At 37.7% G+C, this 27,536-nt stretch overlaps 1 protein-coding gene and 1 non-coding gene across 4 annotated transcripts in view; one reads left to right on the forward strand and one right to left on the reverse strand.

The window, feature by feature from the left end:
• Positions 1-27,536, reverse strand: part of PCDH11X (protocadherin 11 X-linked) — a 992,740-nt gene that overhangs the window by 193,787 nt on the left and 771,417 nt on the right. The gene's annotated exons all lie outside the window — the stretch shown is intronic.
• TRNAT-UGU (transfer RNA threonine (anticodon UGU)) lies at positions 7,388-7,460 on the forward strand. The gene has a single exon. It is a non-coding gene; the product is annotated as a tRNA-Thr (tRNA).

Below are 27,536 nucleotides of genomic sequence, written 5' to 3' on the forward strand. Positions count from 1 at the left end.
CCCTAACCCTGTCCTAGGTGACCACAGCAGGGTTGGGGGTCGAGCCCCCCAGGAATCCTGGGCCCAGCCTTGTTGGGGTTACGAGGACTCTGCCAGACAGGAGATTGGAAGGTGAGTCCTCAAGGGCAGGGAGGCTACTGGGTAAAGGAAGTGGGAGCGAGGACTCAGATCCTTTCACTAGCCCACTTCACCGGGGTACTGCAGAAGCCAGAAAAGTTACCCACAATAGCAGGACTATTCCCCCGCTTAGACAATACAGAAGGCACAAGCCAGGAGGAGGGGGGAGGCTGCTACAGGGCCTGAAATGGCCTCCATAGAAAATTAGCACAACCTTTAACTTATGGCAGCTTTAATTGTCCTACCTATTGACTCGTCTGTAGCTCAGAATCCATGTAGCACTGAGCACATCTTCGTCATGCTACTGGATCAAACGGCTGCACATGCCTTAAGTCAAGGCCTAAGAGTTTATGGATAAATACATCAAGCTTATATTGCTCCTGCTCTGGGGGAATTATTCTCTGGCTCACTGTGGCAGTGTTACATAGTAGCCAGAGAATGGGTCACAATCTGGCCTGGTGTACGTCTTAGAAAATGTGAGGACAAAGAGTACAGTTTTTAGGAATGCTGAAAAAAACCATACACAAAACTTACAATGCTTTTATCTTACATGCCTAATAAATGTCAAGAAGGGAACAAACGTAGAGCCCTCTCCTGCTGAAAATATATGTAGAGGTGGGCAAATTCAAAAGGTCTAAATATATCTGCTGCATTCTGGCCTGGTTGTAGAAAGGAATACACATATTAAATTGTGGAGTTGCTTGGTAGACTAGAGAGGAAATCAGCAAATTTGGGCTGGGGTTGAATTCTGCAAAGTGCCTTTCCTGAGTGTGCATATGTGACTCAGAGCATTGTTTTAAATTTTCCATAACATTTATTTGGAGAGCAAAAGTGGACTTACAAGTATTTGTAAGTGATGAAGTTTGTATCATCCCATTAACCAGTGCAATAAGGCCTAATGTACATTCCCATCAGGACATACTAAAAAAACAGCTTCAAGGAATGTGACTTGAAGGTGCCAGCCACAAACTATAATGGACTCATTTCAAAATTATTGAGAGATTCAGTACTATTTATACGAAAGCGACTCTAAGCATCAGCTAACAAAAAAATACAAAAAAATTGGGCACATTTCTACTATACCAGCTGTAAGTGGGTGGGAGAGAATAAATTACAGAAAATGAGTTAAGTATAGGATGGACTTTGTGTTCTTGTCAAGAAATAGCACATAAATTACCGAGGACTTTTGTTCTGGGGGAAGAAATGTGTAAAGATAAAACAGTGCATTGTTGTTACAGTGAAGATTGTCAAGCCTTCTAGAAATTGGACTAAACTTCAAGATTTAGAAGTACATTTTCGCAAGCTTCAGCAGTGATCAGAGCTAGGATTTTGGTTTGGCTCTTCTGTGCTCCCTATTTTTGTTCTCGCAGTATCAGTCATATGTCTACGTACCAAAAGAGAGCGGTCAATCCACACAGGGAAAAGTACATTAATGCAGATGACCTTTGTTCCATTCTACTTCCTAGCCTCACTGGCCCCTGGATACTAAAGCTCCTTTAGACAGCCATACAGCAGCTGCCCCCAGAAATGCCCCATCTCATCTTTGGAGCAATGGATATTTCCACAGCTTGACATGGAAATCAAATTTAAAAAACCTCATCTGTATTAATTTCTGCTACTTTTCTCCATGGTTTTGGAATAGGTCAGATTTCATGAGCAAATAAGCCCCCTCCAACCTCATGTAGCTATAATCTGCAGAAACCTCCATTTAACGGTTTCTGCAAGCTCAGGGGAAAGGGAGAACATGCTCATGAGATGGATTTTCCCTCTCTTCCTCAGGCCCAAAGTGCTTTAGCATACATTTTGCATAAAAGACAACATACAAACAACAATTCCCTTGTATCCTGTATCGTTTTTTCATTCCCAATAACTGTAGACAGGTTTTTAGGGTTTGTTCTGAAATAAAAGAGTGAAGTGCTTTAACCACTAAAGACTTCAAATGAAAATCCAGTTCTAGGTGATAGATCCATTGTAGTTACACAAATTTCATTGGTCCATGACATTAGTTTGCTTGAATCTCAATGCAGTAGCAGATTTTAATTTTCTTTAATAGGGAAATTTATTTCAAATATTCCCTCTAATTTTGACATGGCATGGAATTCCAAGGTACGGACTATAACCAACATGTGGTGCTGAGTCAAATGGGAAGCAACTCCTGCTCATGATAAATTACAGAAAATTATACAGAAGGGGAGGAACAACTTCTCTAAGGACCCCAATAATGATTAGCAGTTAGTGCTTGGACCAACCACAGCATGCACAGAAAGCAATGTTGCCAAGTCCTGCAATTCTATCACAAGTCTCACAATATTTGGTGTTTTTCTTAAAGCCTCAGCTCCTGGATGCATGTTATTACATGAGAATCTCAACTTTCGTTCAAAAAAATGTACCAGCCCTCACAGTTGCAGATAAAAACGTGAAAATATGAAATGAGTGCATCCCAAAAACTCTGAAACCAGCAGGCAAATTAGAAGAACATTTATGATTTGAGTAAAATCCCATGATTTTTAACCCAATCTTATGATTTATGGAGCAAGACTCATTAATTTTGAATGCTCTCGATTGGCAATGTTGGGAACGTACCCATCTATTGTCTTACAACAAGGTTTCCTCTGTTGTAACTGAGCAACAGTACATGCACTGAGGGATCAGGGTCAGAAATCAGAACTGGCTCACCAGCTGTGAGGGCAAGGCTAGGCAAACCATCCGGGCCCAGAGTACTATTGTCCCAAGCACGTAAGGTGACAGGGAGCAATGGTAAAACCTGAAAAGGGCATTGCTAAATATTGCCTTGTTTGGTGTTATTAGTTCTCAATCTAAGTAACAAAACACAGTCTGCTACAGACCAAAGGTTAGCTGACATTTAAAGGGAAGCATACTTTTTTTTTAAACGTTCTATTATGGTGTATCAGTTTGAAAAATTACTTAAAGAATGATAGCCTTCATATCTGCATTGCAAAGGAGTTGCATGTGAAACATGGTTTGTAAATCAGCCAAATTGTCTGTGGATAGTTTAGCTCATCACAGTGCTTGTTGCACTTCCTGAAGCATTAGTCCTCCAACACTCTGCATTCATTCAACTGATGACCTTCTAATGCATAGTTTGTAAGGTGCTATGAGTCAGATTCTTTTCTCCTACACTAGCCAGTTCATCATTCCTATCCATCTTCTGCCATTCTCTGATGAATATTTCTGATTATTAATAACAGAGTGATGGTTAGGGAGCATTAGAAATTGAACTCAAGCAGAATACAGCTGCAGTTTAAGATATAATGCTCTAAGTCTGAGCTTTCATTCACTGTGTTATCAATTACCTTAATCCTGACCCGTCTGTAAATGTCAGAGGTAAATAAGTCTGCTTTTCTAGCCTAGTACAAGGTATTTGATAAACAAATACTGAGTAGTTGTGTGTGATTGAATATGTCCATTTATATGTATCTGGCTCATATTGTTATTCATAAGCTTCTGTCTTCTAATTCATCTTGATTTCTAGAGAAAAAAGATAGTCTCTCTCCCCAGCCCCACCCACTCTCAATACTAGGAAACAATTCTTCTGTGTTGAACATTGCTATTATTCATTAAATAAATTATGTGACAAATAGCCTTCAACCAACTATAAAACTGTTTGTCATGTAAAAATGTATTCACTGAATAATATATTCATCAACAACAGCAACATTTGTTGAATAACTCTCAAATAATAATATTTGACCAACTCAACTCCAATGAATAAAGGTATAGCTGCAAAAGATGTATAACTTCATGGAGGATAGGTCCATCAATGGCTATTAGCCAAGATGGTCAATGATGCAACCTCATGCTCTGGGTGTCCATAGGCTCTGACCACCAGAAACTGGGAGTGGATTACAGGAAATGAATCACTGCCCTGTTCTGTTCATTCCCCTTCAAGCAGTTGGCATTGGCCAATGTCAGAAGACAGGATACTGGACTAGATGGACCATTGGGCTGACCCAGTATGGCCGTTCTTATTCTCCATATGACACAGTATACTTAAATAGCTGTGAGAAATTATTACTCCAGGAGCACACACAGAGCAAAATTAAGTAAATGCTAATTCTCAAAAATCTAAACAAGGAAATATTGCTGTTGCACACGCACATTTTTTGTGACTCTTGTTTTGCAAGTGATCACCTTCAATCAATTGGTCAGTGATGCAGAAGAAAACAAAATAGGACATCAGATCATCATGGATAAAGGAAAACCGACAAGGTGGGTGAGATAATATTCTTTATTGGACCAAGTTCTGTTCCTGAGAGAGACAAGCTTTTCAGCTTACACAGAGATTTTATTTTCTTGTCTCTTTCACAAACAGAAGTTGGTCCAATAAAAGAAATCACCTCACTCACCTTGTCTTTCTAATATCCTGAGACAAACATGGCTACAACAACACTGCATATGAAAAATTTTGCTTGTGTAACCTAGGGAAAGAACAAGCGAAAGGCAGGCTATTTCTAAAATGTCTACATTCCAGTGCATACTGTATGAGGGCGACTAAGTTACTGAATCTGATACATATTTTTAGCTGAGAAGAAGACTTATAGATTTCTTTTTTAAAAAGTAAAACAGCTGAGAAATCTATATTTTGCTTTGTCATTAGTACTATTCAAAAGCTCTTTTATTATCAGTTCCCGTGAAATTTTGCAAAATTTTCTCACGTTCCTTCCATTCCTAGCCTAATCCAAAACACCCATATTTTCACCAATTTCAGGTGGCATCAGCAAAGCTTTATTGTCATAGTACCTGTTTCTTTGTTACCAGCACATTATGGAAGTCTATAAATACCATAGAAGTTTCTACAGAAAACATGAAAACTAACCCCCACTCTCACCAAATACCTAATTTAAACTAAAAATGCACTTATATGATGTAATCTATACTATGGAAAGTATTCTAGTCATCTCAAGCTGATATGGGTATTAACATATATTTCCCATTCCTTATTTTAAGTAATAGTTTTTTTAAAAGCATCAGCTAGTAAAATAAAATAAAATGATTAATAAGTAGCTGTACCATAAATGCTTACAATTGATTATAGCTTTAAAAAGCTTTCTTAACAGACATTCCTGCGAAGTCTGACAAAAAAAAACCAACCATAAAAAGCATTCAGATGATATATTAATCAGAAAAACATAACAAAGCATAATTAACTCTTCTAATGCTAAGGGGGAGATCATGCATGCAAGAATGAGCACTTCTGGTGATGAACATAAATCTACCACTATACATGGACCTAGGGGAAAAAAGCCAACAACCCTGTTTTCTTATATTGGCTTACTCATTTCACCCATGATCACTGCTGAATCCCACTGTACTAATCCTCCACCTGCTGTCCCTTTGCTACAGTGACAATATTCAGAGTGCCCCTTAGGGATTATCCAGTGAGATAATGACTACAACTGTGTCCACTCCATCTACTAAAAAAATTCAGCAAGTGTAGACTTTTGGATGAAACATTTCTTCCTTCCTCTCACCCCAAATATCAAATTAAACTCTTTAAGATGAGAAAAAATTCTCTTCAAATAGGCCAATACTTCATACAGTGAAGTAATCAAAATTAGACATATCTCTGTTTTTATTTAACTCATTATGAAAAGCAGTTCCCTTTGTCAGGCTATGAAGTTGATAACCACATCTGTGCACACATCTTATTAAGCCTTCTGATATCCAGGACATTGTCTTACTGTGATAATGATTTTGACATAACAATAAGCTCTGAGTTCAATCAGAAAAGATGTCCCCAAAGCATTGGTCAAACTAATAATAATAGAAAAAGCAGACTGTGATACATGGAGGATCTTTGTTATAGTAAAATGTACTGAATTGTCTCAGAAAAAGTTAAATAAATACCTTCATGTAGGAAGTAGTTAAAATGATGAGCTTCTCCTCAAGAGGAGTCCAAGTGTCGTACATAAAGGAAGGACAGGACCAAAGACAAACCTACATCACTTATATATGTGGTATATATGTGGTATATATAGATATATGTGGTGGGTCAAGTGCAAGACAAACTGTAGAATTTTGCATTATCCTGCAGGACACACCATGCTGGGTCACCATTTTGGATTCTTTCTTCTGAAAAGAAAATGCTTGTGGCCACGGCTAAGAAGATGTAAATGCTGTGTTTCTTCTTATTATTTAATACATATTAATACCAACTGTGTTCCTAGCACCATATATCACACAAAATAAGGACAGTTCAGACAACAAAAAAATTATCATAATTTAATATGGGCCATATTCTTCCACCCTTACTCAAATTGAGCAAAACCACATTTAATGAGTAGTCCCATTGATTTCACTGCTTACTGTGGGAAACCGGCTCTATTTCTTTAGTGCTGGACCCCTGCACTAGGATTGGTTTTTAAAATGCTTTTTTAAAAGTTCAATATTCAACACAACTGCACAATAGCACAGGGTTTTGAGTGGGTCTGATGCCTCATTCCCAGTCAAGCTGATGATGCGGATGCTTATCAGTCCTTGGAGTGAGGCTCTTGTGGCAAAATTTAGAACAAAACACCTGGGTGAAAACAAAAATGAAGGAGCACTGCATGTGATATACTAAATATTATATTCACCTTGAGTATTTCTGCTGCCAACAAAGCAGACCATTCTGCTATCACAAAATTAATGAAAAATGCTACAATCATAGAAGACCAGGGACAGTTGAGGCACAGGCCATGGGGGAGTTTTTACAGACTTATCAAAATTCTGTGATCTAGTGAGTTTAAAGAATTAGGAACTAAAGCATTAGGAACGAAATCTGAAAAAAATATTGGGGTTTTGCCCTGAGCATTTTTAATGGGTAAATGCACAGCTCATAGACAAAGGCAATTAGGGAATATGTTAGAAAACTGGTGATGTCTTTTTGATATGAAGCTGAAGATGCCAGAGGGTCCAATTTGAATCCCTTTGAAGTTTTCAATTTTAGTTAATGATAAATCCCTCTCTGTAGGAGCTCTGCATGTAGCTGTAAACAGACAGTAGAATTCTGTTTGGGTCCTGTCTTTTTCCCCTAAGCATTCAGCCATAGAACTTGATGATCTGAAATAAATGAGCACTATTATGATTTCATGAAACTTTAGATTTCTGTGACAGAAAAGTTATACACAGCACTGAGGACAGGTCGGCAATTAAAACAATAAGCCGGTAACGGTTTGCATTTGCTGTACAATTTGGGTGGACTGTGAGAAATGAGGCTGTTGGCTTTCCATCTTCAGTCACCCAAGAAGTACACTGAGATGGAGGTGCAGGCTCCATAGCTCAGGGGTTAGAGCACTGGTCTTGTAAACCAGGGGTCGTGAGTTCAAATCTCGCTGGGGCCTACTGTTGTTCTTTCACCTAGGGAGGTGGTAGAATCTCCTTCCTTAGAGGTTTTTAAGGTCAGGCTTGACAAAGCCCTGGCTGGGATGATTTAACTGGGAATTGGTCCTGCTTCGAGCAGGGGGTTGGACTAGATGACCTTCTGGGGTCCCTTCCAACCCTTATATTCTATGATTCTATGATTCTGATCCAAATCTTACTAAACTCAACAGGAGTCTTTCCACTGACTTCTATGGGCTTTGGATTAGACTCTAAAAGCCTACTTACTATACACTCTGAAATGGCTTATTGCTGCTTGAGTATAGTTAATTATTTCTGCATTTAAAGATTTCAAAATGTTTTGTAAGGGTTTGTATAGTGAGTCCTTCCACTATGAAAAGTAGTTTCTAATAATGTTTTCTGAACTATTGGGACCAATGTTCTCATAAACCCAGCTTCTATTTTAAGCAACAGTTTGTAACCCAACCTCATATGTCCACTCACTCTCTTTCATAATATTGGAATATTCAACAATGGAGGCGATCCCATCTCCAAAAGCTGTTGTTTCAGGCGATCTGCTGACTCAGGTAGAATCTTTGTTCACATTAAGATACGTAGACCTCAACCATTCATTCAACAACAAATACTTTAAATACAACAGATTTGATGAAAAACACTCAACTATAATCACAGAATAGATGTAAATGACTGCGATGACTAGCAATGTGAAATATAAAAAATGTAAAGTAAGGCCCTAATTAAGCAAGGTATTTAAGCACGTGCATAATGTTAAATAGGTGAGTAACACAACGGAACTACTTGTGCACTTTACAATTATCCATAAACTTAAGTAACTTTACGAATTGGGGTCTTAGGATCTCAAAAATCAGTAATGCATTTGTCAGAGTGATCCCAAAATGGTTTGATTACAAAATTCTTCATGGAAAAATGATAAACTAATTAACAGACTCAAAAAATCCCAGAAGGTTCGTTATATACTCAGTGCTTGACCCTGCACCAGTGACATCACAGAAGCTTTGCCTGACGATCAGGGCCTCAGAGAAGATTTGGGGAGAATATATTTATCATCATTATATAACAGACAGATTTAATCCTTACCCTAAAAGCAAATCACAGCTATAAAAATGGAGACACTACATTACCTCTATAATTAGATTAAGTTACCATGGTTGTTTACTTCTTGCTTAGTTAAGTAACTTAGTATTTTAGTTTCCATCCTTGAAAAAACAAATTCACTGGACAAAAAGGTGAATTCATACCTAAGGGTGTTCTACCAATCAACAAACTGTAATAAACAGCTTGTTTGTAGAAAGGTTACTGCTCATACTGATTATAGCCTGGATTACTGTCTTATGAACCTTTGAACATAAAACTACATTTGTCTGTCAAGCCTTTCCTGGTAAACAAAGTATTAAATGAATTATGACTTCAAATGAATAAAGATATGACATGCAATACATGTAAAGACCTCACTGCTACACAAATTATACTCAGACACTGACCAATGCCATTTTCGTAGTTTTCTTTATATACCTGCACACTATACTAAAATGGTAATTTACAGAGCTATCATTTTTTGATAAGATTTTTTGATGTCTCTCATGGTGAATAATAGTATGAATAATTCATTAAGAGCTCATGGAAGTTAAACTCCTAGTATTCAAGGTTAAGAATCCCCCCTTCTCCGTGTATAGAATTACTTGCTTGCTTATCCTGAGAATGTGTTCATTTAAAAGTCATTGTAAAAAAAAAAAGGCAAAACAAATAAACAAAACCATGTGAATGTCTATTTTAACTTGCAAGGTAACCCATTAAGATATCAATAAGTGGCTATATACTGAGTATGATTGCATGATATCATTTACATATGTTATGAACACCCTGTGGTTAATTTTTTAAGCATATTTCATTCTTAAACGTCAATAGTTTGAGTGGCTACATTTAATTCAACCATAATGAAAATAAAGCAAAATCAAAAGATGGTATCTAGGTGGGTCATCAGATCATTTAAGGTAAATAAAATAGACAAATATGAGGTAAAGAGACATCTTTGACATTGTTGGACCAACCATGCTATCAGCATTCATGCTATCAGCCATACACAGTGATAGTCCTTTGATTCAAAAAGGTCTAAAGAGCAAGGCCACAGACACAAGCCAGTTATTTGGGTGATGGTCCATGTTAATTAAAAGCACGAGCCAGACACCTAGCTATTCAAGTCTTGCTAAATAGAAAGTACTTTCACAGTCTCTGCCATGTGTGAGCTCTTCTGCATGTGGGGCCCAATCCTGCAGGATGCTGAGCACCTCCTGAGAAATGCAGACAGCCCTCAACTCCTGCTGATGTCTCACTAAGCCAACTTTTCTTGAAGCCAATGGGGTCTGATGCTTCAGACCTCTCTGAAGGCAGCTAGGTGATCAATTCCCTTTAACCTCCTTTGCAAATCTGTGCCAAAGTGACTGTAATTTAAAATGTACTGAGGCTGGGATTTGCAAAGGAGGCTAAAAGAAATTGATCACCTAGATCTCATTGAAATCAATGAGATTTGTTCACCTAATGCTGATAGACTCTTTTGAAAATCCCAGTCTAAGGCCCCAATTCAGGACAGCCCTTAAGCACATGCTTAAGTCCCAATCACTTTACTCGGACTTTGATCCTGCACTCACTGAAGTCAACAGCAAAACTCCCATTCACCTTACTGGTATAAGACCAGGCTTTAAATGTATGCTTAATGTAGAGCATGAACTTATACTCCCCTTCCTGAATGAAGATGCTGGCCTGAATCACAGCCTAAAAGAATAAAACTGATTTGACAACAATCTGCATGGGAAGCCACTGAACATGACAGACCATAAAAGAGAAACAATTACAATTTTATGACTGTTTACCCCTGTATATGGAGGAATACATTGTGACCAATATTTACTTGATTTCTACAGCTGAGTCCTTCTTACCTGCTTAGCTGAACCCAAGTTTTTATTTATTGCTAGTGCAAATGATAACAAATTATTAATGTGTCTACAGATGACATTTACATGTCCCATAATGCAGAAAGCTAGGCCACAGAAAAGGGTAGTACAATAGCTTAATAAAGCCTGACTGTGAGTTCCCCACCTCTGCCATTGGTAAAATAAATGAGCTAGATTTCTATGCTCCCAGTGAAGTAATAGTCCACTCTATGAAAGCTACAATTATAAAGTGGTGTTGAACTTCAGAGAAAGTGTCACTTAAGCAGCTTGGGAAACTGAAAACACAATCAATCATATATTGTTTTTTTATTCACGCTTAACAAATAGTAAATTGCTGAGAGGAGAACTGTAGCAACAGAAGCACTGATTCCTAATGTTACCAAACAGAGATGCAGGACACATGTTTAACTGGGAATTTCTCAGCATTCAGGTGAAAAGGAAAATACATCTGAAAAGTTTATTGCTAAGGAAGGTTAACAGTTTTCTGAAGCAGTGCAATTACAGTTAACAATCAACTCCCTACAACATAATATCGATATTCAACTCAGATGCTAATTTTTTGGCCAACAAAATATGCATTACAGTGTAAATACCGCAGAAGAGCACAAAAAATTAGACTTGAGATTATGGATACTCATTTCAGAACTCCAGGAGGCCGTCTCAAAAGTAATATATCAAAGAGATCTTCATCTTAAATTGCAATCAGAAAGCAATAGCAAAAGACTATTTTAATTCCTTCTTCATGGATATACCTAGCATAGCAAGCGCAAAGTGGACACAAAACCCGTTAAGAAACAATGGGTGTGTGTCTCCTGAGCTGCATTCTAAAAATGTACATGGAATGTCTAATGAGTCTTATAGCAATGTTCCCCCTCACATAATCTGACTTGCAAAGCATTCTTTCACTGAAATAACAAAAATACTTATTTGTAGTTTTCACATTATTCACAACCATTTTACTATCAGGAGACAGAGTGAAAATATGTACATGTATGTATATGCATGTGACAGAAAAAATAACTCAGGTCGTAACTCAAAGTGGAGAAAATTAAATTGAAAAAAAATGCATAATTAGGATAGGAAGAAATGTGAATTGTTAGTATTTATTTGTATTTCTTTAACGTATCTATAGAGATCAGTAGTTCACATATACAATCCTGTTTTTTTTCCACATTATCTGTTACTGAAGGTAAATGGGAGCCTCATAATTATATCATGTAGCTCAGCAGTCATTTTTCTTCTATATGGTCGGCCTAAATGACTGTACCCGCCTCTGGCTGAAGCGTTAAATGATTATAAGAAATCCTCTCACATTTCACTTTAAATTAACTAGGATAGCTTGCCTGTCACGTGAGGAGCTTTTAAATCACTAACCTTAAAATCTGTTCTAGAGTGTGCACTCTAAAAGTTAACTTCACAATGATTTAATTGGTTGCTATTATTCTCTGTTTCTAACTACAGATTAACCTGTTTTCATTACTCCAGAATAACTCCAAGGTTAATTTTCCATTTAAAAAAAAGCTGAATAATGGGAAGATATTTATTGATAAATACTGCAGTTGTCATCCAAAAAAGAGATTTCATGCTCTAGTAAAATCTTCTATGGATCCCTAACTTAAATTAGGTTGGTAGCCTAAGGGCAGTTAAGCCAGATATTTGAGCAGTAAAGAAAGTATGAAAGTACATATAGCACAGAAGCAGAGGAAGGAATCTCTTGGGAGATACTGTGTGAAGAAGGAATGGGGGGCAGCAGTTAGAATGACAGAGTGACAAAAATAAGGGCAAAGAATTGAGTGATTTGTACTCAGTGACAAAGCATGATCAAGCAAAAATCTTGTGATGAGGAAAACAAATGTGTGAAGCTCTGTAAACCTGAAGAAGATGACACGGAGTAGGTGCCAACTGTGAAAAGAAAGGAGATGGACAAGGATTTGGTTCCGGTTCTATTTGGATTAACTAAATTGAGTTATGGTTTATAGTGCAACATTGCTGGCCCACAAGCTGTAAGACTCATTAAGTGAGGACAGCAATATCACCAATAGCAGCTCTAGAACATTTGAGTGAATATTTTCCATATCTTTGCCTTTTCTCTGCACACATCAACTTGAGAATTTTTGTTTGTAGCCAAAATAGAAATAATCAGTATTGCCAACTCCTCAAGTTCAAAAACCATGAGATTGGCTTAAAATAATAAAATTTCATTTTTTTTAAATCACATTTTTTGGAATATGTTTTCTGATTTTTGAACTCTCAAGCTTTCTCTGTGTGAGAGAGAAATCTCCACTGGAAATGCACAACTGCAACACATGGGAGAATTTTTGCCTTGATTTTAGAAAGGACCCTTCAAATTCAAATCTCCATCTTCTTCCTAGCCTCATCTGAAAACTCTTCCTTTCTCCTTTGCTTACAATTGTTATTTTTTCTGTCATTTTACTATTACTCATTATTTAACCCTACTATGTGTATGTATTGTATGTGTATTGTATGTGTATATCTCATGATATTATACACATAGTTTGAAAATATTAGGTCTCAGAAAGCTAATCACAGCTCTCCAGTCAGCTTTAATTTAAAGTACCTTATTTTTAAACGCAATTAGGACAATACTTAATCCTCAACAACACTTCCCAAAACTGGACACATTTAGTTTCACAGGTATCAGAAAACTAATGTGCAAAACTTAATGAGCATGAGGAATCGCAAAATATCACTTTTACCCTGTATCACTTTAATAAGCACCTATAATCTATTTGGCATTTAGTGCATAACGATGCCTCTGTAACTCCACTGTGAAATGAACAGGATGTTTGCAATAATAATAATGTATTATGTGGAATAACAGTATCTAGAATTTGCTATGTAGATTCAGGGCCAGCATTAGGATTTGGGGGGACCCTGCAAAGTTATCTCAAGGAGTCATGATCCCCTCAGTGTTCTCTTCCTCCTTCCACCTTTTCTCTTTTTCATCCCTTGGTTATTTGGAGAATGGATCTCCCCTGTTTCTCCATGACTTACATACTCAGGAGGAGCAAGAGGCCTGGGGAAGGCAAGGAAAAGTAGAGCTAAGATGTCCTGCTGAGCAGGTAACCCAGATGTTTCAGAGAAGTATGGGAGTCTGGTTGATAGACCATGTGTATAGCATACACAATTGAGTAATGGGAAGAAAAAAGGAAATATGGGGATACTCCTACTTGCCCAAGAACAGGACAACAAAGTTCCTGTTCATCCACTCTTGTTTTATTCAAAGAAAAGAAAAGAAAAGAAAAGAAAAGAAAAGAAAAGAAAAGAAAGTTAAACCCAAGGTAAGATAACTCTAGGACACAACCACACCTTTTATTGCACAAGGTATTGAAAAAGGTGTCAAAATGGCTATTCTTGACCTTCAAGAGGAGAAGGGCACCCAATCAAAAAACCCGAAAAAATGCTATGTGACAATCACTATGAAAATGTGCCTTTTCCCAGAAGTGTGGCATTTCCAAAGTGGCAAATTCTGAGTGTTTCCAATTCCACAACTCATATTTTCTACAATTCAAGGTCCCAATCTTGCAATCAGATCCATGGGGACCCTTGCATCTGCATGGAACCCCAACTGATTTGAATGGGACATTCTGTGGGCATAACTGTCCATTGAAGTGGATCCAATTGCAGGACAGAGTCTCTAAGACCCAGATCCAAGGTATTTAGGTTCCTAACTTGAGTTTCTGGGCCCAATTAATCGATCAATAACAGAGAAAATCTGATTGATAAAAATATATTAATTTTAATATGACAATGTCCTCCTAATGCTGTTTTGTTATTTGTATTGTATTGATATAGATTCTTGACATTATCCAGCACATGGAAAGTTCACTGGAGCATCGAGGTCACAACATTAATCTCAGAACCACATTATTTCTTTTCGAAATCAATTGCTTAATACATCCCACCAACTTTCAAAATTTGAAAAGCTTTTTTTTTTTCCTTTTTACACCTATGCTGAAAGCATAACTCTTGAAATTAGATTGCTAAGGGGGAAAAAGATATGTATTGAATACTTCACATGAGGGATGTTTAAGAATACATTTATTATCACTCCTTCACTCTATTGAAAGGGGTGAGGCTTCAAATGAAATATGAACAATCTTACAAGTGAAGCACTGAGATTAAATTTATTACTAACCATCCTCTCCATCATGTCCTCAGTATCTATATCACAAATGTGTTTTATTTGTAAGACTGTTTTCAAGATCTGCCTATAACTCTATCACTTCCTCTCATGTTATATGGTAATCATACTGTGTCTCCAGGAGCAATGTTTTAAACATGGTGACAAAGAATCCTAATTTAATAACCAAACAAGGGGTGAGATATTGTGCACCCAGAGATCTGCACATACAGCAGCCTGCATGGGGAAAGAGGACTTGGCTGGCAGGGGGACAGCTAGGTTAGGGAGATGGGAGAAAAGGACTAGTGGCATCCAAATTGTGTGATGGACACAGAACAGACAGAGAGAAAGTGAATGGACAACATGAACAAAAAGGATGGGAGAGAGAAAGAGAAGAAGAGGGAGAATGAAGGAGATGGGGAAGGACAGAGTAGGACAAAGACAATGGGAAGAAAAGGGGAGGGAGACACAGAGGGGGAGTTAAGCACAGAGATCAAATGGAGCAGATGGAAAGGGAACAGCACCAGGAAAGGAGGATTAAGAAATACATCAAAAATAGAAAGTGTGGTTACAAAAATACCAACCTCCTCCCCAATCATTGAAGGAGAGAAAAAGAGGAAACGAAACAAGAGCAGGTCAAATAAAAGAAGAAACAACGTGGGAAGTCAGAAGGACAAATACAGCCCAGAGCTGCTATATTTTGTTAAAAGAAAAGGAGTACTTGTGGCACCTTAGAGACTAATCAATTTATTGGAGCATAAGCTTTCGTGAGCTACAGCTCACTTCATCGGATGCTGTAGCTCACGAAAGCTTATGCTCAAATAAATTGGTTAGTCTCTAAGGTGCCACAAGTACTCCTTTTCTTTTTGCGAATACAGACTAACACGGCTGTTACTCTGAAACCTATATTTTGTTAAGCATTTTAACGGCATCTGTTTCTAAATGCAGAACTATCAAAAGAGCAGAGAATCTGAGGTATTTATTAGGGGAAATAAAATTGATGGAGAAATTTGTGGTACCTTAAATGTTTCCTTGGATTAGATGACACTGTGAGAAGGAGGCTTGGAAAGAACTGGTTCATGTGAGTGTCTCACTATTGTAAAAATGACAGAAGGAATGAAAAAAAAAACCTTTAGAATCACTGCATTTAACCAAACCGCTTCACACTTCCCTGTGCTTGGAAACTTAAGTCAAGGATGACTGCTTCAGGCCAGATAAAATAGTGTGAGCCTTGTCTGCTTAGTAGCAGCGTCTCATCTAACCTCATTTACAGACAGACCATGCATTGGTTCAATTAGTAGAAATGGGATATGTTTGGATTTATACAGAACAATGGTTGCTTTGAATGTAAGTGATAGTTTGTTAAATTCAGTTAATGTCAGTTATGCTAATTCCTTTTCAGGGGTGAACTTTTTCCTGTTAACAGGTTTCCCTACAGAAGAAAAATTGGACTAAAATTCATGTCTGTAGCTTGGTTTTTTTACAAGCATTTGTTGCATTGTTGGTATGAGGCAAAGGAGATGTTAGATTCTCAATTCCCCCGGAGAATTGCCTTTTTTAAGGCTGCTTAAGTCACTAAACAAAAACAGAGTCTGATGTCTGTAGTCTTGTTTCAAAGACTAGACACTTTGATCATCAAAACTCACTACAAAATAAATTTAATCAAGTGTTACAGAATTCAGTAACTTTTTGCTAAAAAAAAATTTGAAAAAAAACCAAACCACATGCTTTAAAGCGGCACATGCTCTAAAATACCAGTTTTACTGCACACATTTTCATAACCATTTTCAGTAAATGTACAAATGGTTACCACTCCACTAACTGAAATGGAATGAGAGCTTGGTTAGGCAGTGATTGCTAAGGATTACTAAAATAAATGTACAGGAAGTTAGGCCTGATCCTACAAACACCAGTTGGACTTTACACCCATTGGACTCCTTGCTGCCATTCAGTTCCTCGGCTAGCCTTGGTAGATCCAGTAGTTATGTGCCACTGCCTCACTACTCCCAGCTGTGCTCTGTTACATGACAGAGATGAGCCACATGTAGAAGAGATTTAATGGGGACTCTGCATAACTTTGCGAGTGGCTAGTCTATGCTTTTGGAAAAGGAGGCATGTTGCTTAAGCCAGCTCCTATCCCCACCATGGATTCTGCCTGCTTGACTGAGCAAGTCTTTGGTAGAGGGTAAGAAGCAAGATGCATGTCCCAAAAAGGTTTCATCAATGAACTGCCTTGAAGAGCAGGTGTGCCACTGTTACTACCTATTAGTATGTGTCCTTGACAAATTTTAAGCAGATCGACAAAGCACACTCATTTTCTGAAGTTTCAAGCTCTACGTTGTCTGGAGTATGTTGGTTTTAGATCTAGGCTCTAGACAGATGATAGATTTTGCAAAATTATCTTCTCATACAAAAAAGGGAAACTTATCTTAGTTAAACATAACCACAGTGCATTTCTACTGCAATTTCAGGGTAATTAGTCAATGTATTATAAAAGGCAACCAAATAGGACACCTTTACTGCTTTTAAAAGGTTGAGCACATTTATAAATAATCATTACAGGTCGGCATAATTACTTACAGTAGTTACAGTGTACTTATTTAAATTAGGGTTATGAAAGAGGGGAAACCTTACTGGTAAAATGAAACAGATTCCAAATGCTGGAGTCTTAGCAGGGAATGAACATCAAAACATAGTTTTCTTTCTGTTGTTTTTGGATAACAAACAAATTGTTGGGGGCTTTCCCAAAACTATCCATATCTTTGGATCCTGTGAACTGTGGCTAGAAAGCTCATGAAAATGGGCTCAAATTGATGAGATTTCTACTACTCCCTGACTATGCTTGGACCCAAAATTAAGCACAAATAGACTCTCTTGTGATATTTTGGCCCTTTCAATACCTGATCCAACAAGAACCAAGATGTGTGAAAATGGACACACTAGATTTTATACAATCCAAACATCTGAATCCTGAAAAAAGTTTTCCCACCCATCCTTATGTTAATCAAGACTGGTTCAGTAAGAGAGTAACCAGAACAACTGTGCAGCACAAGACTCATCACCAATGCAATATGAAATATAGACCATCTCAGCAATTCCACTGAGCCTATACCCCTGACCATATGCCTGTCAAACTGCTCGTGTCATGCCATTAGATTTGAGACCACACAAACTTTATTGTGTACAACTGGTATCATATAATACTCAGTAACATGATCCTATTGCTTCGACATCCTGTAATTGAGTCTGGAGAAACTGAATTCTTGGTTTCCAGTTATATTTAGGGTTTAGCTTATTTATGTACTTATTTTAATTTGTACAAAATTCCATAGAGTATAAACTAACTTTTACAAAAAATGCTTATGTTGTGAATACTAAACACACCATCTATAGTTCAGAGTCCCCTCTATTTTGGCATTGTTAACACTGGATTTCAATCATGGTCTTGAAGAAAAGCCAGTGATTAAAATCAGTGGAGCCACCCAATTCTATTCACTATTTTTTTTATATTGGCAGCTTATACCTGGAAATTAAGTCTCACAAAGGGAACTTGAAAATGTGACTCTCTGATATTTGTTTTCTTAGATATTATCTACCAGATAAAGTCTTGCTTATTGCCAGGTCTTCTCTGCTCTTCTGATTGCAATCTCATTTCACTTGTCCTTGGCATGTCGTGTTTGCTATGACCTCCAGCTTGTTAAATATTCAGCAGAAAGTTTATGGACTTTCCCATAACCTTGATTAAAAGCCTATTGGGAACCTGAATGCTGAAACAAGAACTTTATTTGAGAAGCAACTTGAGTGCTCCACACTGATTTCTGTTTCACTCATAGCACTTATAATCAGCAGTCACAGGCATAAAGATGAGGCTAGAGGTAAAATATGGAGAGTCATTCTTTCCCTGTTTAATACTTATTGTATTATCATGCTAAATTAGGCTTTTATCATACAACCTGATCTTCACAGATCTTCACAGATCATGGAGAAATCACAAATATGTTGCATCTTGTAACAAAATAAAAAGAAAATTTCAATTACTATTCATTCTCAGGAATTCCAGTGATTTATGGAACTGAAGACTGTTTACATATGTGGATCAGTTTAATTCACCCACCACCTTTGGGGTAGGATTCTACTGCCATTTTGAACACATCAATAACACTGCCCAAAAAGTTTTCAGATTGGAAGTGCTTAATGTGCTCTTGAGTAAGTTAGTTCTAAAAATTCACTAATAACGGGTTTATAAGGCTACATGAGCAACAAGTTGTGAACAAAATTCCTCATTATATGTACAATGAAACAAAAACTGAAGCCATTTCTTCACAATAATAAGATATAATAATACTTGGCACTTTTATTGAGCTTTTCAACTGTGAAGAGCGTTAATCAAACTTCACCACAGTCCGTAACACTCTACTTTTATTCTTCCCCAAATGTTACCCAATGAGGGTAATTGAGACACAAATGAGGTGACTGGTTCAAGGCTGCAAAATGATGTCAAAGAGCCATTATTAGACTCAGGATTTTCTATTTCTGTCTCATGCCAGCCCATTAAACCACAATTCCTGAAATGAAATGCATTTCAAAATGTAAGAAAATGGAAAGTGCATTTTGTCTTTCATTAATACCCTCTTTTATTTAATCTTCTGTGAATTGGGGTGACTTGGTATAAATACACACAAGCACACACTGAGATTATACCTAATTATAATCTCTCTCTCTCACACACACACACACACAAGTGTGTGGAGGGAATATCCAAGGGCTAAATTTATTATGCTCCTTTCACAAACATCCCAATCATTTGAGCAGCTTCGAACAGCTACAGTCTAACAAAAAAAAAGAAGAAAAAAAAAGAAAAAAAACTATTTAGAGTTTTCTGTAGCGGTGATCATCATAGCACATAAAATTTAATCCTGCAATGATTTATGCACATGCCTAGATTTATACACTATCTGGAGCCCCATTCTGTTTAGCGGGGACTACACCCAGAGTGTAAATTTAAGTATGCATGTAAGTCTTTGCAGGATCAGGGCATAAACACTGAACAGCTAAACAGTCCTACATATGTAGATCCACAGTGGACTTCACTCAGCATGCTGCTCTTTGCCCCCGTTACAAGGTAATGTGTATTTTCATTTTTACTTAATTAAGTCAAGTCAGTTATGGTGAAAAAGTGTTAGCATCCCCTGGTATTTGTCACTGGGATATTTTCTCTCCATCAAAATGTGGAATTTCCCCTCTTGAAAACCTCCCTGGCAAGTGGTTGAGAATGGATTCAGTTGCGAGCAGTCAGAGGTAATATTTATAGAATTTGTCCCCATCTACACAGACAGATAGAGAAATATACACACATATTACATATCTATATAGTCAAAGACATATAGAGAGGATTTGAATAGAATGCCCTTTCCAACCTTAAATTACAGCAGCACTACCAGCAGTTCTGTCATTTTACTTCTAAAGCAGAGTTTCAATAAGCAATGCAGGAAACGTAAAAGAAGCCAAACTACATACAATTATTTTATACAGTTGTATTACAAATCCTTCCATTGACTCCCTCTAGAAATGTAACATTTTGTTTAATGTTTTTTTTATAATTTATTTATTTTGCTAAACAACTTTCCATTTTTGTAATATGCCAAGTCTGTAACAGAGAATATGGAAAAATTAAAAGAAAAAAGTAAAAGTAAAAGGAATTCACTTGCAAAAGACACAACTTGATTAACCTCATTTGCACAGACACATTTTAGATGGAATAGCCACCAACTTGCATTCCATTATTACTTTGAATACTATTAAAACACAAAATACATTTAGTGTAGGTTAGAGTCTAACACTGCTGGCTGCTATATATACAATGAAGCACCCACCAGATAGTTCTGTATCACCACAAATTTATTATATAAAGAAAACGGAGCAACGAATAAACTTGAGGTGGCCCGACACTTCACATTACAAAACTCTGTTTTCAGGTGCTTTTAACTGCGCCAAATTAACATACCTGCGCTGAAATTCTCCATGCTGGGTGTCTGCCTCCGGCTCAGTTTTGTAAAAAAGAATTCATTTAGAATGGTTCGGCCATTACTCGGAACAAGGTACAGGGAAAATACATTGGTTTGCCCATGTTAAAAAAAATGCCTACAGTCATTTCATTCAGAAGCTCTAGTACCTCCATGCTTTGGAACAGGGATTTAAAATTTCTCAGGGTGGTCCCACTGATGCCAGTAGGGGACCTTTTGCTGTTCTTGTGAAAAATTACCCAAATTTGGATATGATATAAACCGCTGAAAAAGACTTATTATAGATGGGCACCTAAATCCTCCATAGGTTCCATCTACACTGAGAATGACCTATCTATTTACATCTCCTGTCTACAGCTGGAATGCACATTCATAATCCCTCACAGCAACTGAACACTTCAATACTTAGCACTGCAGAGGCTAAGCAGGATTTCTCCCTTCAATTGCTCCTCCTGGTTGCCAGGGGCCACAGTAATGTTCCCCAAGTTGGCTCCCAGAAGTGTGGATGAGGAGGAGGAAGCATAAGAACGGCCATACTGGGTCAATTAATTTCATTTGGTGACCCCTAGTTCTCATGTTATGAGAAGAAGTAAATAACACTTCCTTTACTTTCTCCACACCAGTCATGATTTTATAGACCTCTATCATATCCCCCCTTAGTCATCTCTTTTCCAAGCTGAAAAGTCCCTGCTTTATTAATCTCTCCTCATACAGAAGCCACTCCATACCCCTAATCATTTTTGTTGCCCTTTTCTGAACCTTTTCCAATTCTAATATATCTTTTTTGAGATGGGGCAACCAAATCTGCATGCAGTATTCAAGATGTGGGCATACCATGGATGTATAAAGAGGCAATATGATATTTTCTGTCTTATGATCTATCCCTTTCTTAATGATTTCCAACATTCTGTTTGCTTTTTTTTTTACAGCCACTGCAGATTGAGTGGATGTTTTCAGAGAAATATCCACAATGACTCCAAGATCTTTTTCTTGAGTGGTAAAAGCCAGTGTAGGCCCCCATCATTTTATATGCATAGTTGGGATTATGTTTTCCAATGTGCATTACTTTGTATTTATCAGAGATCTGACTTGATTACAGAGGGGTGAAGAATAGGGCAAGAGAAAAGTGGCAGGAGTTTGGTAATTGGAGGAGAGATAAGAGGTAGGCTGGAAGCAGGATCCAGAGGGAGGTACAGGGGCAAAGGCAGAAGACAAGAAAGGGAAAGGAATAAGGTGATGGGGGTGAGGGTCAAGAGCAGTGGAGGGGGAACACTGGCAAGAAGAGGATACATAGTCAGCAGCAGAGGGAGGGAGACAGAGACAGAAGTCAGGGTGTGGGCAAAATAGGGGCAAGAGCTGAGAGAAGGATAAGAGCAGGGGAGGGGAAGCACAGGAGTCAGAGAGGGGTAATAGCAGTAGGAGTGATATGGAGAGGCTTGGGGGAGTACAGTAGCCAGAGTCTGTAACCACTAGAGAACAACTCCCTTGGCATTGATTTTCTGAGTCTCAACATTATTTTGCTGTCCTATAAATAGTTGTGAAACCCACTGACAAAATATGTGCCTCCACCCCCATCCCATCCCCCAATGGTAGGTTCACATAGAGGATAATAGCCTTCTACTGAGTTAAACCACGTGGCAGATAGTAAGCCTGACAATAATCCATGAGAGGAGGTCAATACAGTTCCACATGATAAAAATTTTCTTTTTCCAGTTTTTAAGTTTTAAAAGAAATTTAGGAAATTACATAAAACAAACTACAGTAAAAGAATGTTACGGCTGCAAAGTCAAGCACTCAAAAGTTAAGAACTACCAAAATTGAGACTGCCTGTGTGATCTTGAGTGAATGCTTTATGATACAGTCTTTTCTTACAGGATCACATTTTTTTCCCACACAACCCCTGCCTCATTCAGTGCACAGGATGGACCTGCTCTGGGAATGTTTAAGGAAGGAGACTGCTGTCTGTTGAACTCCTACCTCATTTGTCGCAGAACTCAGCAGGTATGTAGTGAAGGAGACAGGGGACTGCAGTAAGATAACAGACTGTCTCATGGATAAAGTAGTTGCATGCTGCCCTGCACAAATGGATTCTATATCTCTGCCTCTACCCCAGAGGTCCTATGCAATTCTAGTCAAGTGACTTAAACCAAACTTTCTACAGGTGATTACTAATTGTATGTTCCTCATTTTCTAGGTGCCCAACTTAAGCCCCTGGTATCTGCTTTGCAGAAGTCCTGAGCACTTACGGATGCAGCTGAAGTCAATGGGACCGGAGCTTTGAATGTATAAAGTACTACATAATGCTAAGTACTCTGAAAAATCAGTCCTATATCATTCTCATTGGGCACCCAAAATTAGTGGACACTTTGACCTTAATCTCTCTGTGCCTCAGGTCAGGTCCCCATCTGAAAAATGAGGATAATAATAGATGCTCACTTCACAGGAGTGTTATGAAAATAAATTAATGTTTGCAAAACACTCAGCTTATAGTGATGAGCACCATAGACAAATCTATGGGGAAATTAACAATGCTGTATGTAGAGCAAAGTTTGAATAAATAAAGCATGGAGTCATATATTGAAGAATGAAAATAAAACAAATACTGAATAGCTGTTCATTCAATGTGCACTGAAGGAGGCAGAGGTCCTGTGGAAAAAACAATATGTGAACATGAAATTGAAGAGTGTATTGTACAACACACATGCACAAGGGAGCAAAACAAAGGTTGCACAGGCCACCTTAACTCTGACATTTCTGCTCTTTTGACTACTTGATTTTGCAACCTTTATGTTTTTTAAAACTTTTAATGTAATAAAGGTATAATTCAGCCTTATTGTGGGGGCTATAATATATCCTCAACTCTTTGCTGAAATGAATGAATGTGAAATGAAAAGCCAAACAAAAGCAAGTTTTATAACAAAGAAGGCACATTAGAAACACCTTTTCTTTTCAAAACTCTGCAAGAAGAAAGGCATCTGGCTTGGTAAACAGAAGCTGTCTGCCACTCAGTCCGAGCACTAATGGTGTTGTTTATTAAAGTAATGGAGTTATGCCATTAATTAAATACCAGCATACAGTGCAAATTTGCCACTGATTCAGACCGATACATTTTCCTTCCCCAAGTGGCCCAGTACTTATTCAAGTTTAAATTACTATTGTAATGAAAGACATCATGAAACAAAAAGGAAATGCTGCAATGCAGTGTGATGGTCTGGCACAATGAAGCTACAATACAATACCTCTAAGACATACATGGATTTGAGCTGTTCCCACAATAAACAGACTCTATTTGGTGGAAATTGTGGCTTTGAGAGGGTGAGAAGGCCCCCTGCACACTGGCAGCAAATCCCAGAGACTGTGACAGCACGTGCAATGCCTCTGTGAAATACATGGCCTTTACTATACCCTTTAGCAAAAATGCAGTGTGGGCCACTCCCAAGGTGGACCAAATATTTGTTCTTCTGTCTCCTTGGTTTCTAATAGCGCTTGTGGTACTAGAGTCATACAGTAGTTGATAGGTGTCAGATGCCGTGGTGATGGGCACAGTGTGAAACCCTAGATAGGAATTCTCTATCCTACACACAGAGAGAAATGGTCACTGTATACCAAAAGCAGAAGAGCATCATAGAAGTGATTGTAAATGCAGGCCAAAGAGCTTTAACACCGAACTTTGTCTAAATAGCGTGGAGGTCTCAAAACAGAACAGAATCTTAAGTAATATGCTCTCCACATATCCACAATAGGCAGAGATGGGAACAGAATTTAAGCCTGCAGAAAAAAATATTTCTTTTGTGACTTTAAGATGGACCCATGTCTTTGCCGTGATACGTTTTTCTGCGTGCGGTCGATAGATTATTCCAGGAACATCTAAAAAATGCCCATATTTTGAATACTCTGTTGTATAAACAGAGCATTTAATTGCTCCCAGTGAGATTCTGTGTTCATAGAACATTCATTATCCCATCTTACCTACACTATTATTCTATAACAAAGGATGCACACTCATTAAACATATATTACTAGAAAAACCCTGAATGAAGTATTTTTTTCTATAGCAGTGGACCATAAAATAACAAGCTGCCATAATCAACCAGTTTACAGTGTATGTGGATTATTCATATTAGCATGTACTTTGGAGAGACAACTGCCTATTAATTCCAGTAAATTATTATTAATTTCCAAAATATAAAACTTGTGTTATTCCTTCTTAGAAACATTTTTGCTATTCAAAATTATCTGGCAGAAGACTGCAAATGTTCAATAATGACCAAGAGCATAGATGACCATATGAATTAATGGATCATCAACATTCATTAGTGTGACTCTAGTCACATAAGATGATGTGACCTGGACATGGGACATCGTATTAAAACTCAGGCATTATGTTAATAATCAATTCAGAATGAATCTTCTTCTACAAATAGTGTACTTTTCTGTTTCTCATTAGGAACATGACTACATTACTGTTAAACACCCACAGCTAGCCCATATCAGCTGACTTGGGTCAGTGGGGCTCAGACTGAACGTCTATACAATTGCAGTGTAGACATTCCGGGCTGGAGCAATTATAGGCCCTGCAGCCTGAGTCCTGTGAGCCTGAGTCAGCTGACACACGCCGTCCACAGGTGTTTAATTGCAGTGTAGATATGCACCAAGGGACTGTTCCAAAATCCAATGCAGTCATAGTGATGACTCCCATTGACTTCAGTGGGCTTTAGATCAGGTCCCAAAGGATTAAATCTTAAAGTAAACAAACAAAAAAGAGGATATTTCCGGGCTGATACCTTTAATAGAAAATAAACTGTACAAACACTTAACTTTTTGTTACATTTGATACATTACTTTGTTGTTGTCTCACAGTAAAACCTTGGAGTATATTTCTAACTTAGAACAGAAAAGCTCCTTCAGTATAATGTAATATCTAATACAGAAAATAAACCAGTTAAAAATCACATGAACAACCCCTTAAGAGTCAAGGAAAAGTATTTTCTCCACAGCTATAGCATTTCTAGTTAATAGTTGCTGTTCACCTGCAAATCATGTATCCCACCGGAATCCACTAAATTATTTTTATAGTATATTCCTTCCTTACAATAATGAAAGGACCAAGCCTTTTCGTGTGTGTGTTACAGCCGATTTTTGATTTAGTTAACAACCATTAATGTTTAAAAAATGTAACTTAAAGTTATAACGCTAGATTGCTGGTGTCCTATTACCATTCCTTATGACTAGCACTGCTCTGTGAAACTTTAATTACAAACCCCAAATGCAAGAAACTTGTTTTGTTTCATGTTTTGTTACCAACTCAGTCCATGTCAGATGAAATGTAAATGAACCTTTTGAGCAGATGTAGGCCCATTTTCAAGCAACTCTGGACCAATTTATTTTATTTTTTGATGTCCAAATTGTGCAAACCCTCAGATTTTGAAAGAGTCGTAAAAGCTCGGTGAAATTCAGTGATTTGATTGAGGTTTGCTTTGAACTTGTGTTTCAGGTCCAAGTGAACCTATACTGGGAACCTTCAGGGGTGTAAATCCTTGCAGTTCAAAAACAGAAGAAAATATTTATGCAAGTCCCTGTGAGTGAAGGGAATTGTGTTTCACATACATCTTACATGTGGTACACTCCAGCTCTATACCCATTAACTGGTGTAAAAGTGAAGTAACACAGTGGTCAATCTACCCTTAATATCTACCCTTATGATCCTAACTCACGATTTATCAAGTTAAACATGCGAAAGAATTTTCTTCCCTTAATTTTCTTCAGCACAAGGGATTGCAAATAATACAGCACTCTTGTGAGTATAACTAGTCAAATATTACACATATATATATTCAGTAATATGAATCAAATTTGGCCTTCAGTTACAAAAGTGCAGCCCTATTCATTTTAATGGCATTGCACTTCAGGGCAGAATATAATCTATATTACTGTACATACAATTTGTGTTGTATATTGTATGTAGGCAGTATCTCCCTTCGCTCATACTGTGTGCATGTGTGTATAGAAAAATATAAAGCTGCAGTAACACAGGGCTTCTATAGCAGGATAAGATTATTGGCACCATTTAGAGATCATTGAGCCTTCCCTTATCTCATACAAAAATTATGTCTGTTTGCAGCCCATTTCTGTAGTTGCTTCTCAGATCGCAGTAGTGGCTAGGGAACGGAGAGAATACAAATGAGACATTATCATTTGATCTACCGCATTTTCTTAAAATTGCAAATCTTCCAACAAGAACTCTCATGCATACCTAACACTATCTTCGTTAGATAATTACTCATTATAAATCAGCACAGGCTGTAGTCTGATACTCTGTTTAGCATTTCAGTTGCATGGAGGATTCTTGTGAAACTGGAGTTAAATATTCTTTAAAACAATTTTCATTGATCAAAAATGTGTGTGTATGAGTGTGGGGGGTGGTTATTTAAGGATAGTATGTTGTGAAGCTCACAGGAAACTGTCTTTGTATCTTGCAGTAAATCAGTGTAAACTGCATGATTATGAAGTCATTTGCTGCGGTATGGTGCAAAATCTTCGATCTTAACAATCATTTCTTGGACCTAGAGATAACAGAGTAGTGAACAAGCTGGAACTGCAGTCAGGGACTGGTATTGAGGTTAATGAGGCCCTTCATCTTTAGGACACTGGTTTACTCCATCCCTGTAATGAGTGACGCTCCCTACCTAATTAGATACTATGGAAATGAGCCTGGTGGCAATGCTCCAGTACACTGCGGACATTCACAAGACCCAACATCATAAATGGCACTAAAGTAGCAAACTTGTCTCAGGGCCCAAAGAGGCTCCATTAACACTTCTCCCCTAGAGATATACCCTAAGATCATTGCAGAGGCACTGATTGGCATGGGAAATGTGTATGGCTGCCTCTAATCTATCTGTTCTGTGGATAAATAGAGGTCTTCTGCCTATGGGGCTATCA

Source organism: Caretta caretta, chromosome 9 (genome assembly GCF_965140235.1).
Source record: "Caretta caretta isolate rCarCar2 chromosome 9, rCarCar1.hap1, whole genome shotgun sequence".
Taxonomy (NCBI): Eukaryota; Metazoa; Chordata; order Testudines; family Cheloniidae; genus Caretta; species Caretta caretta.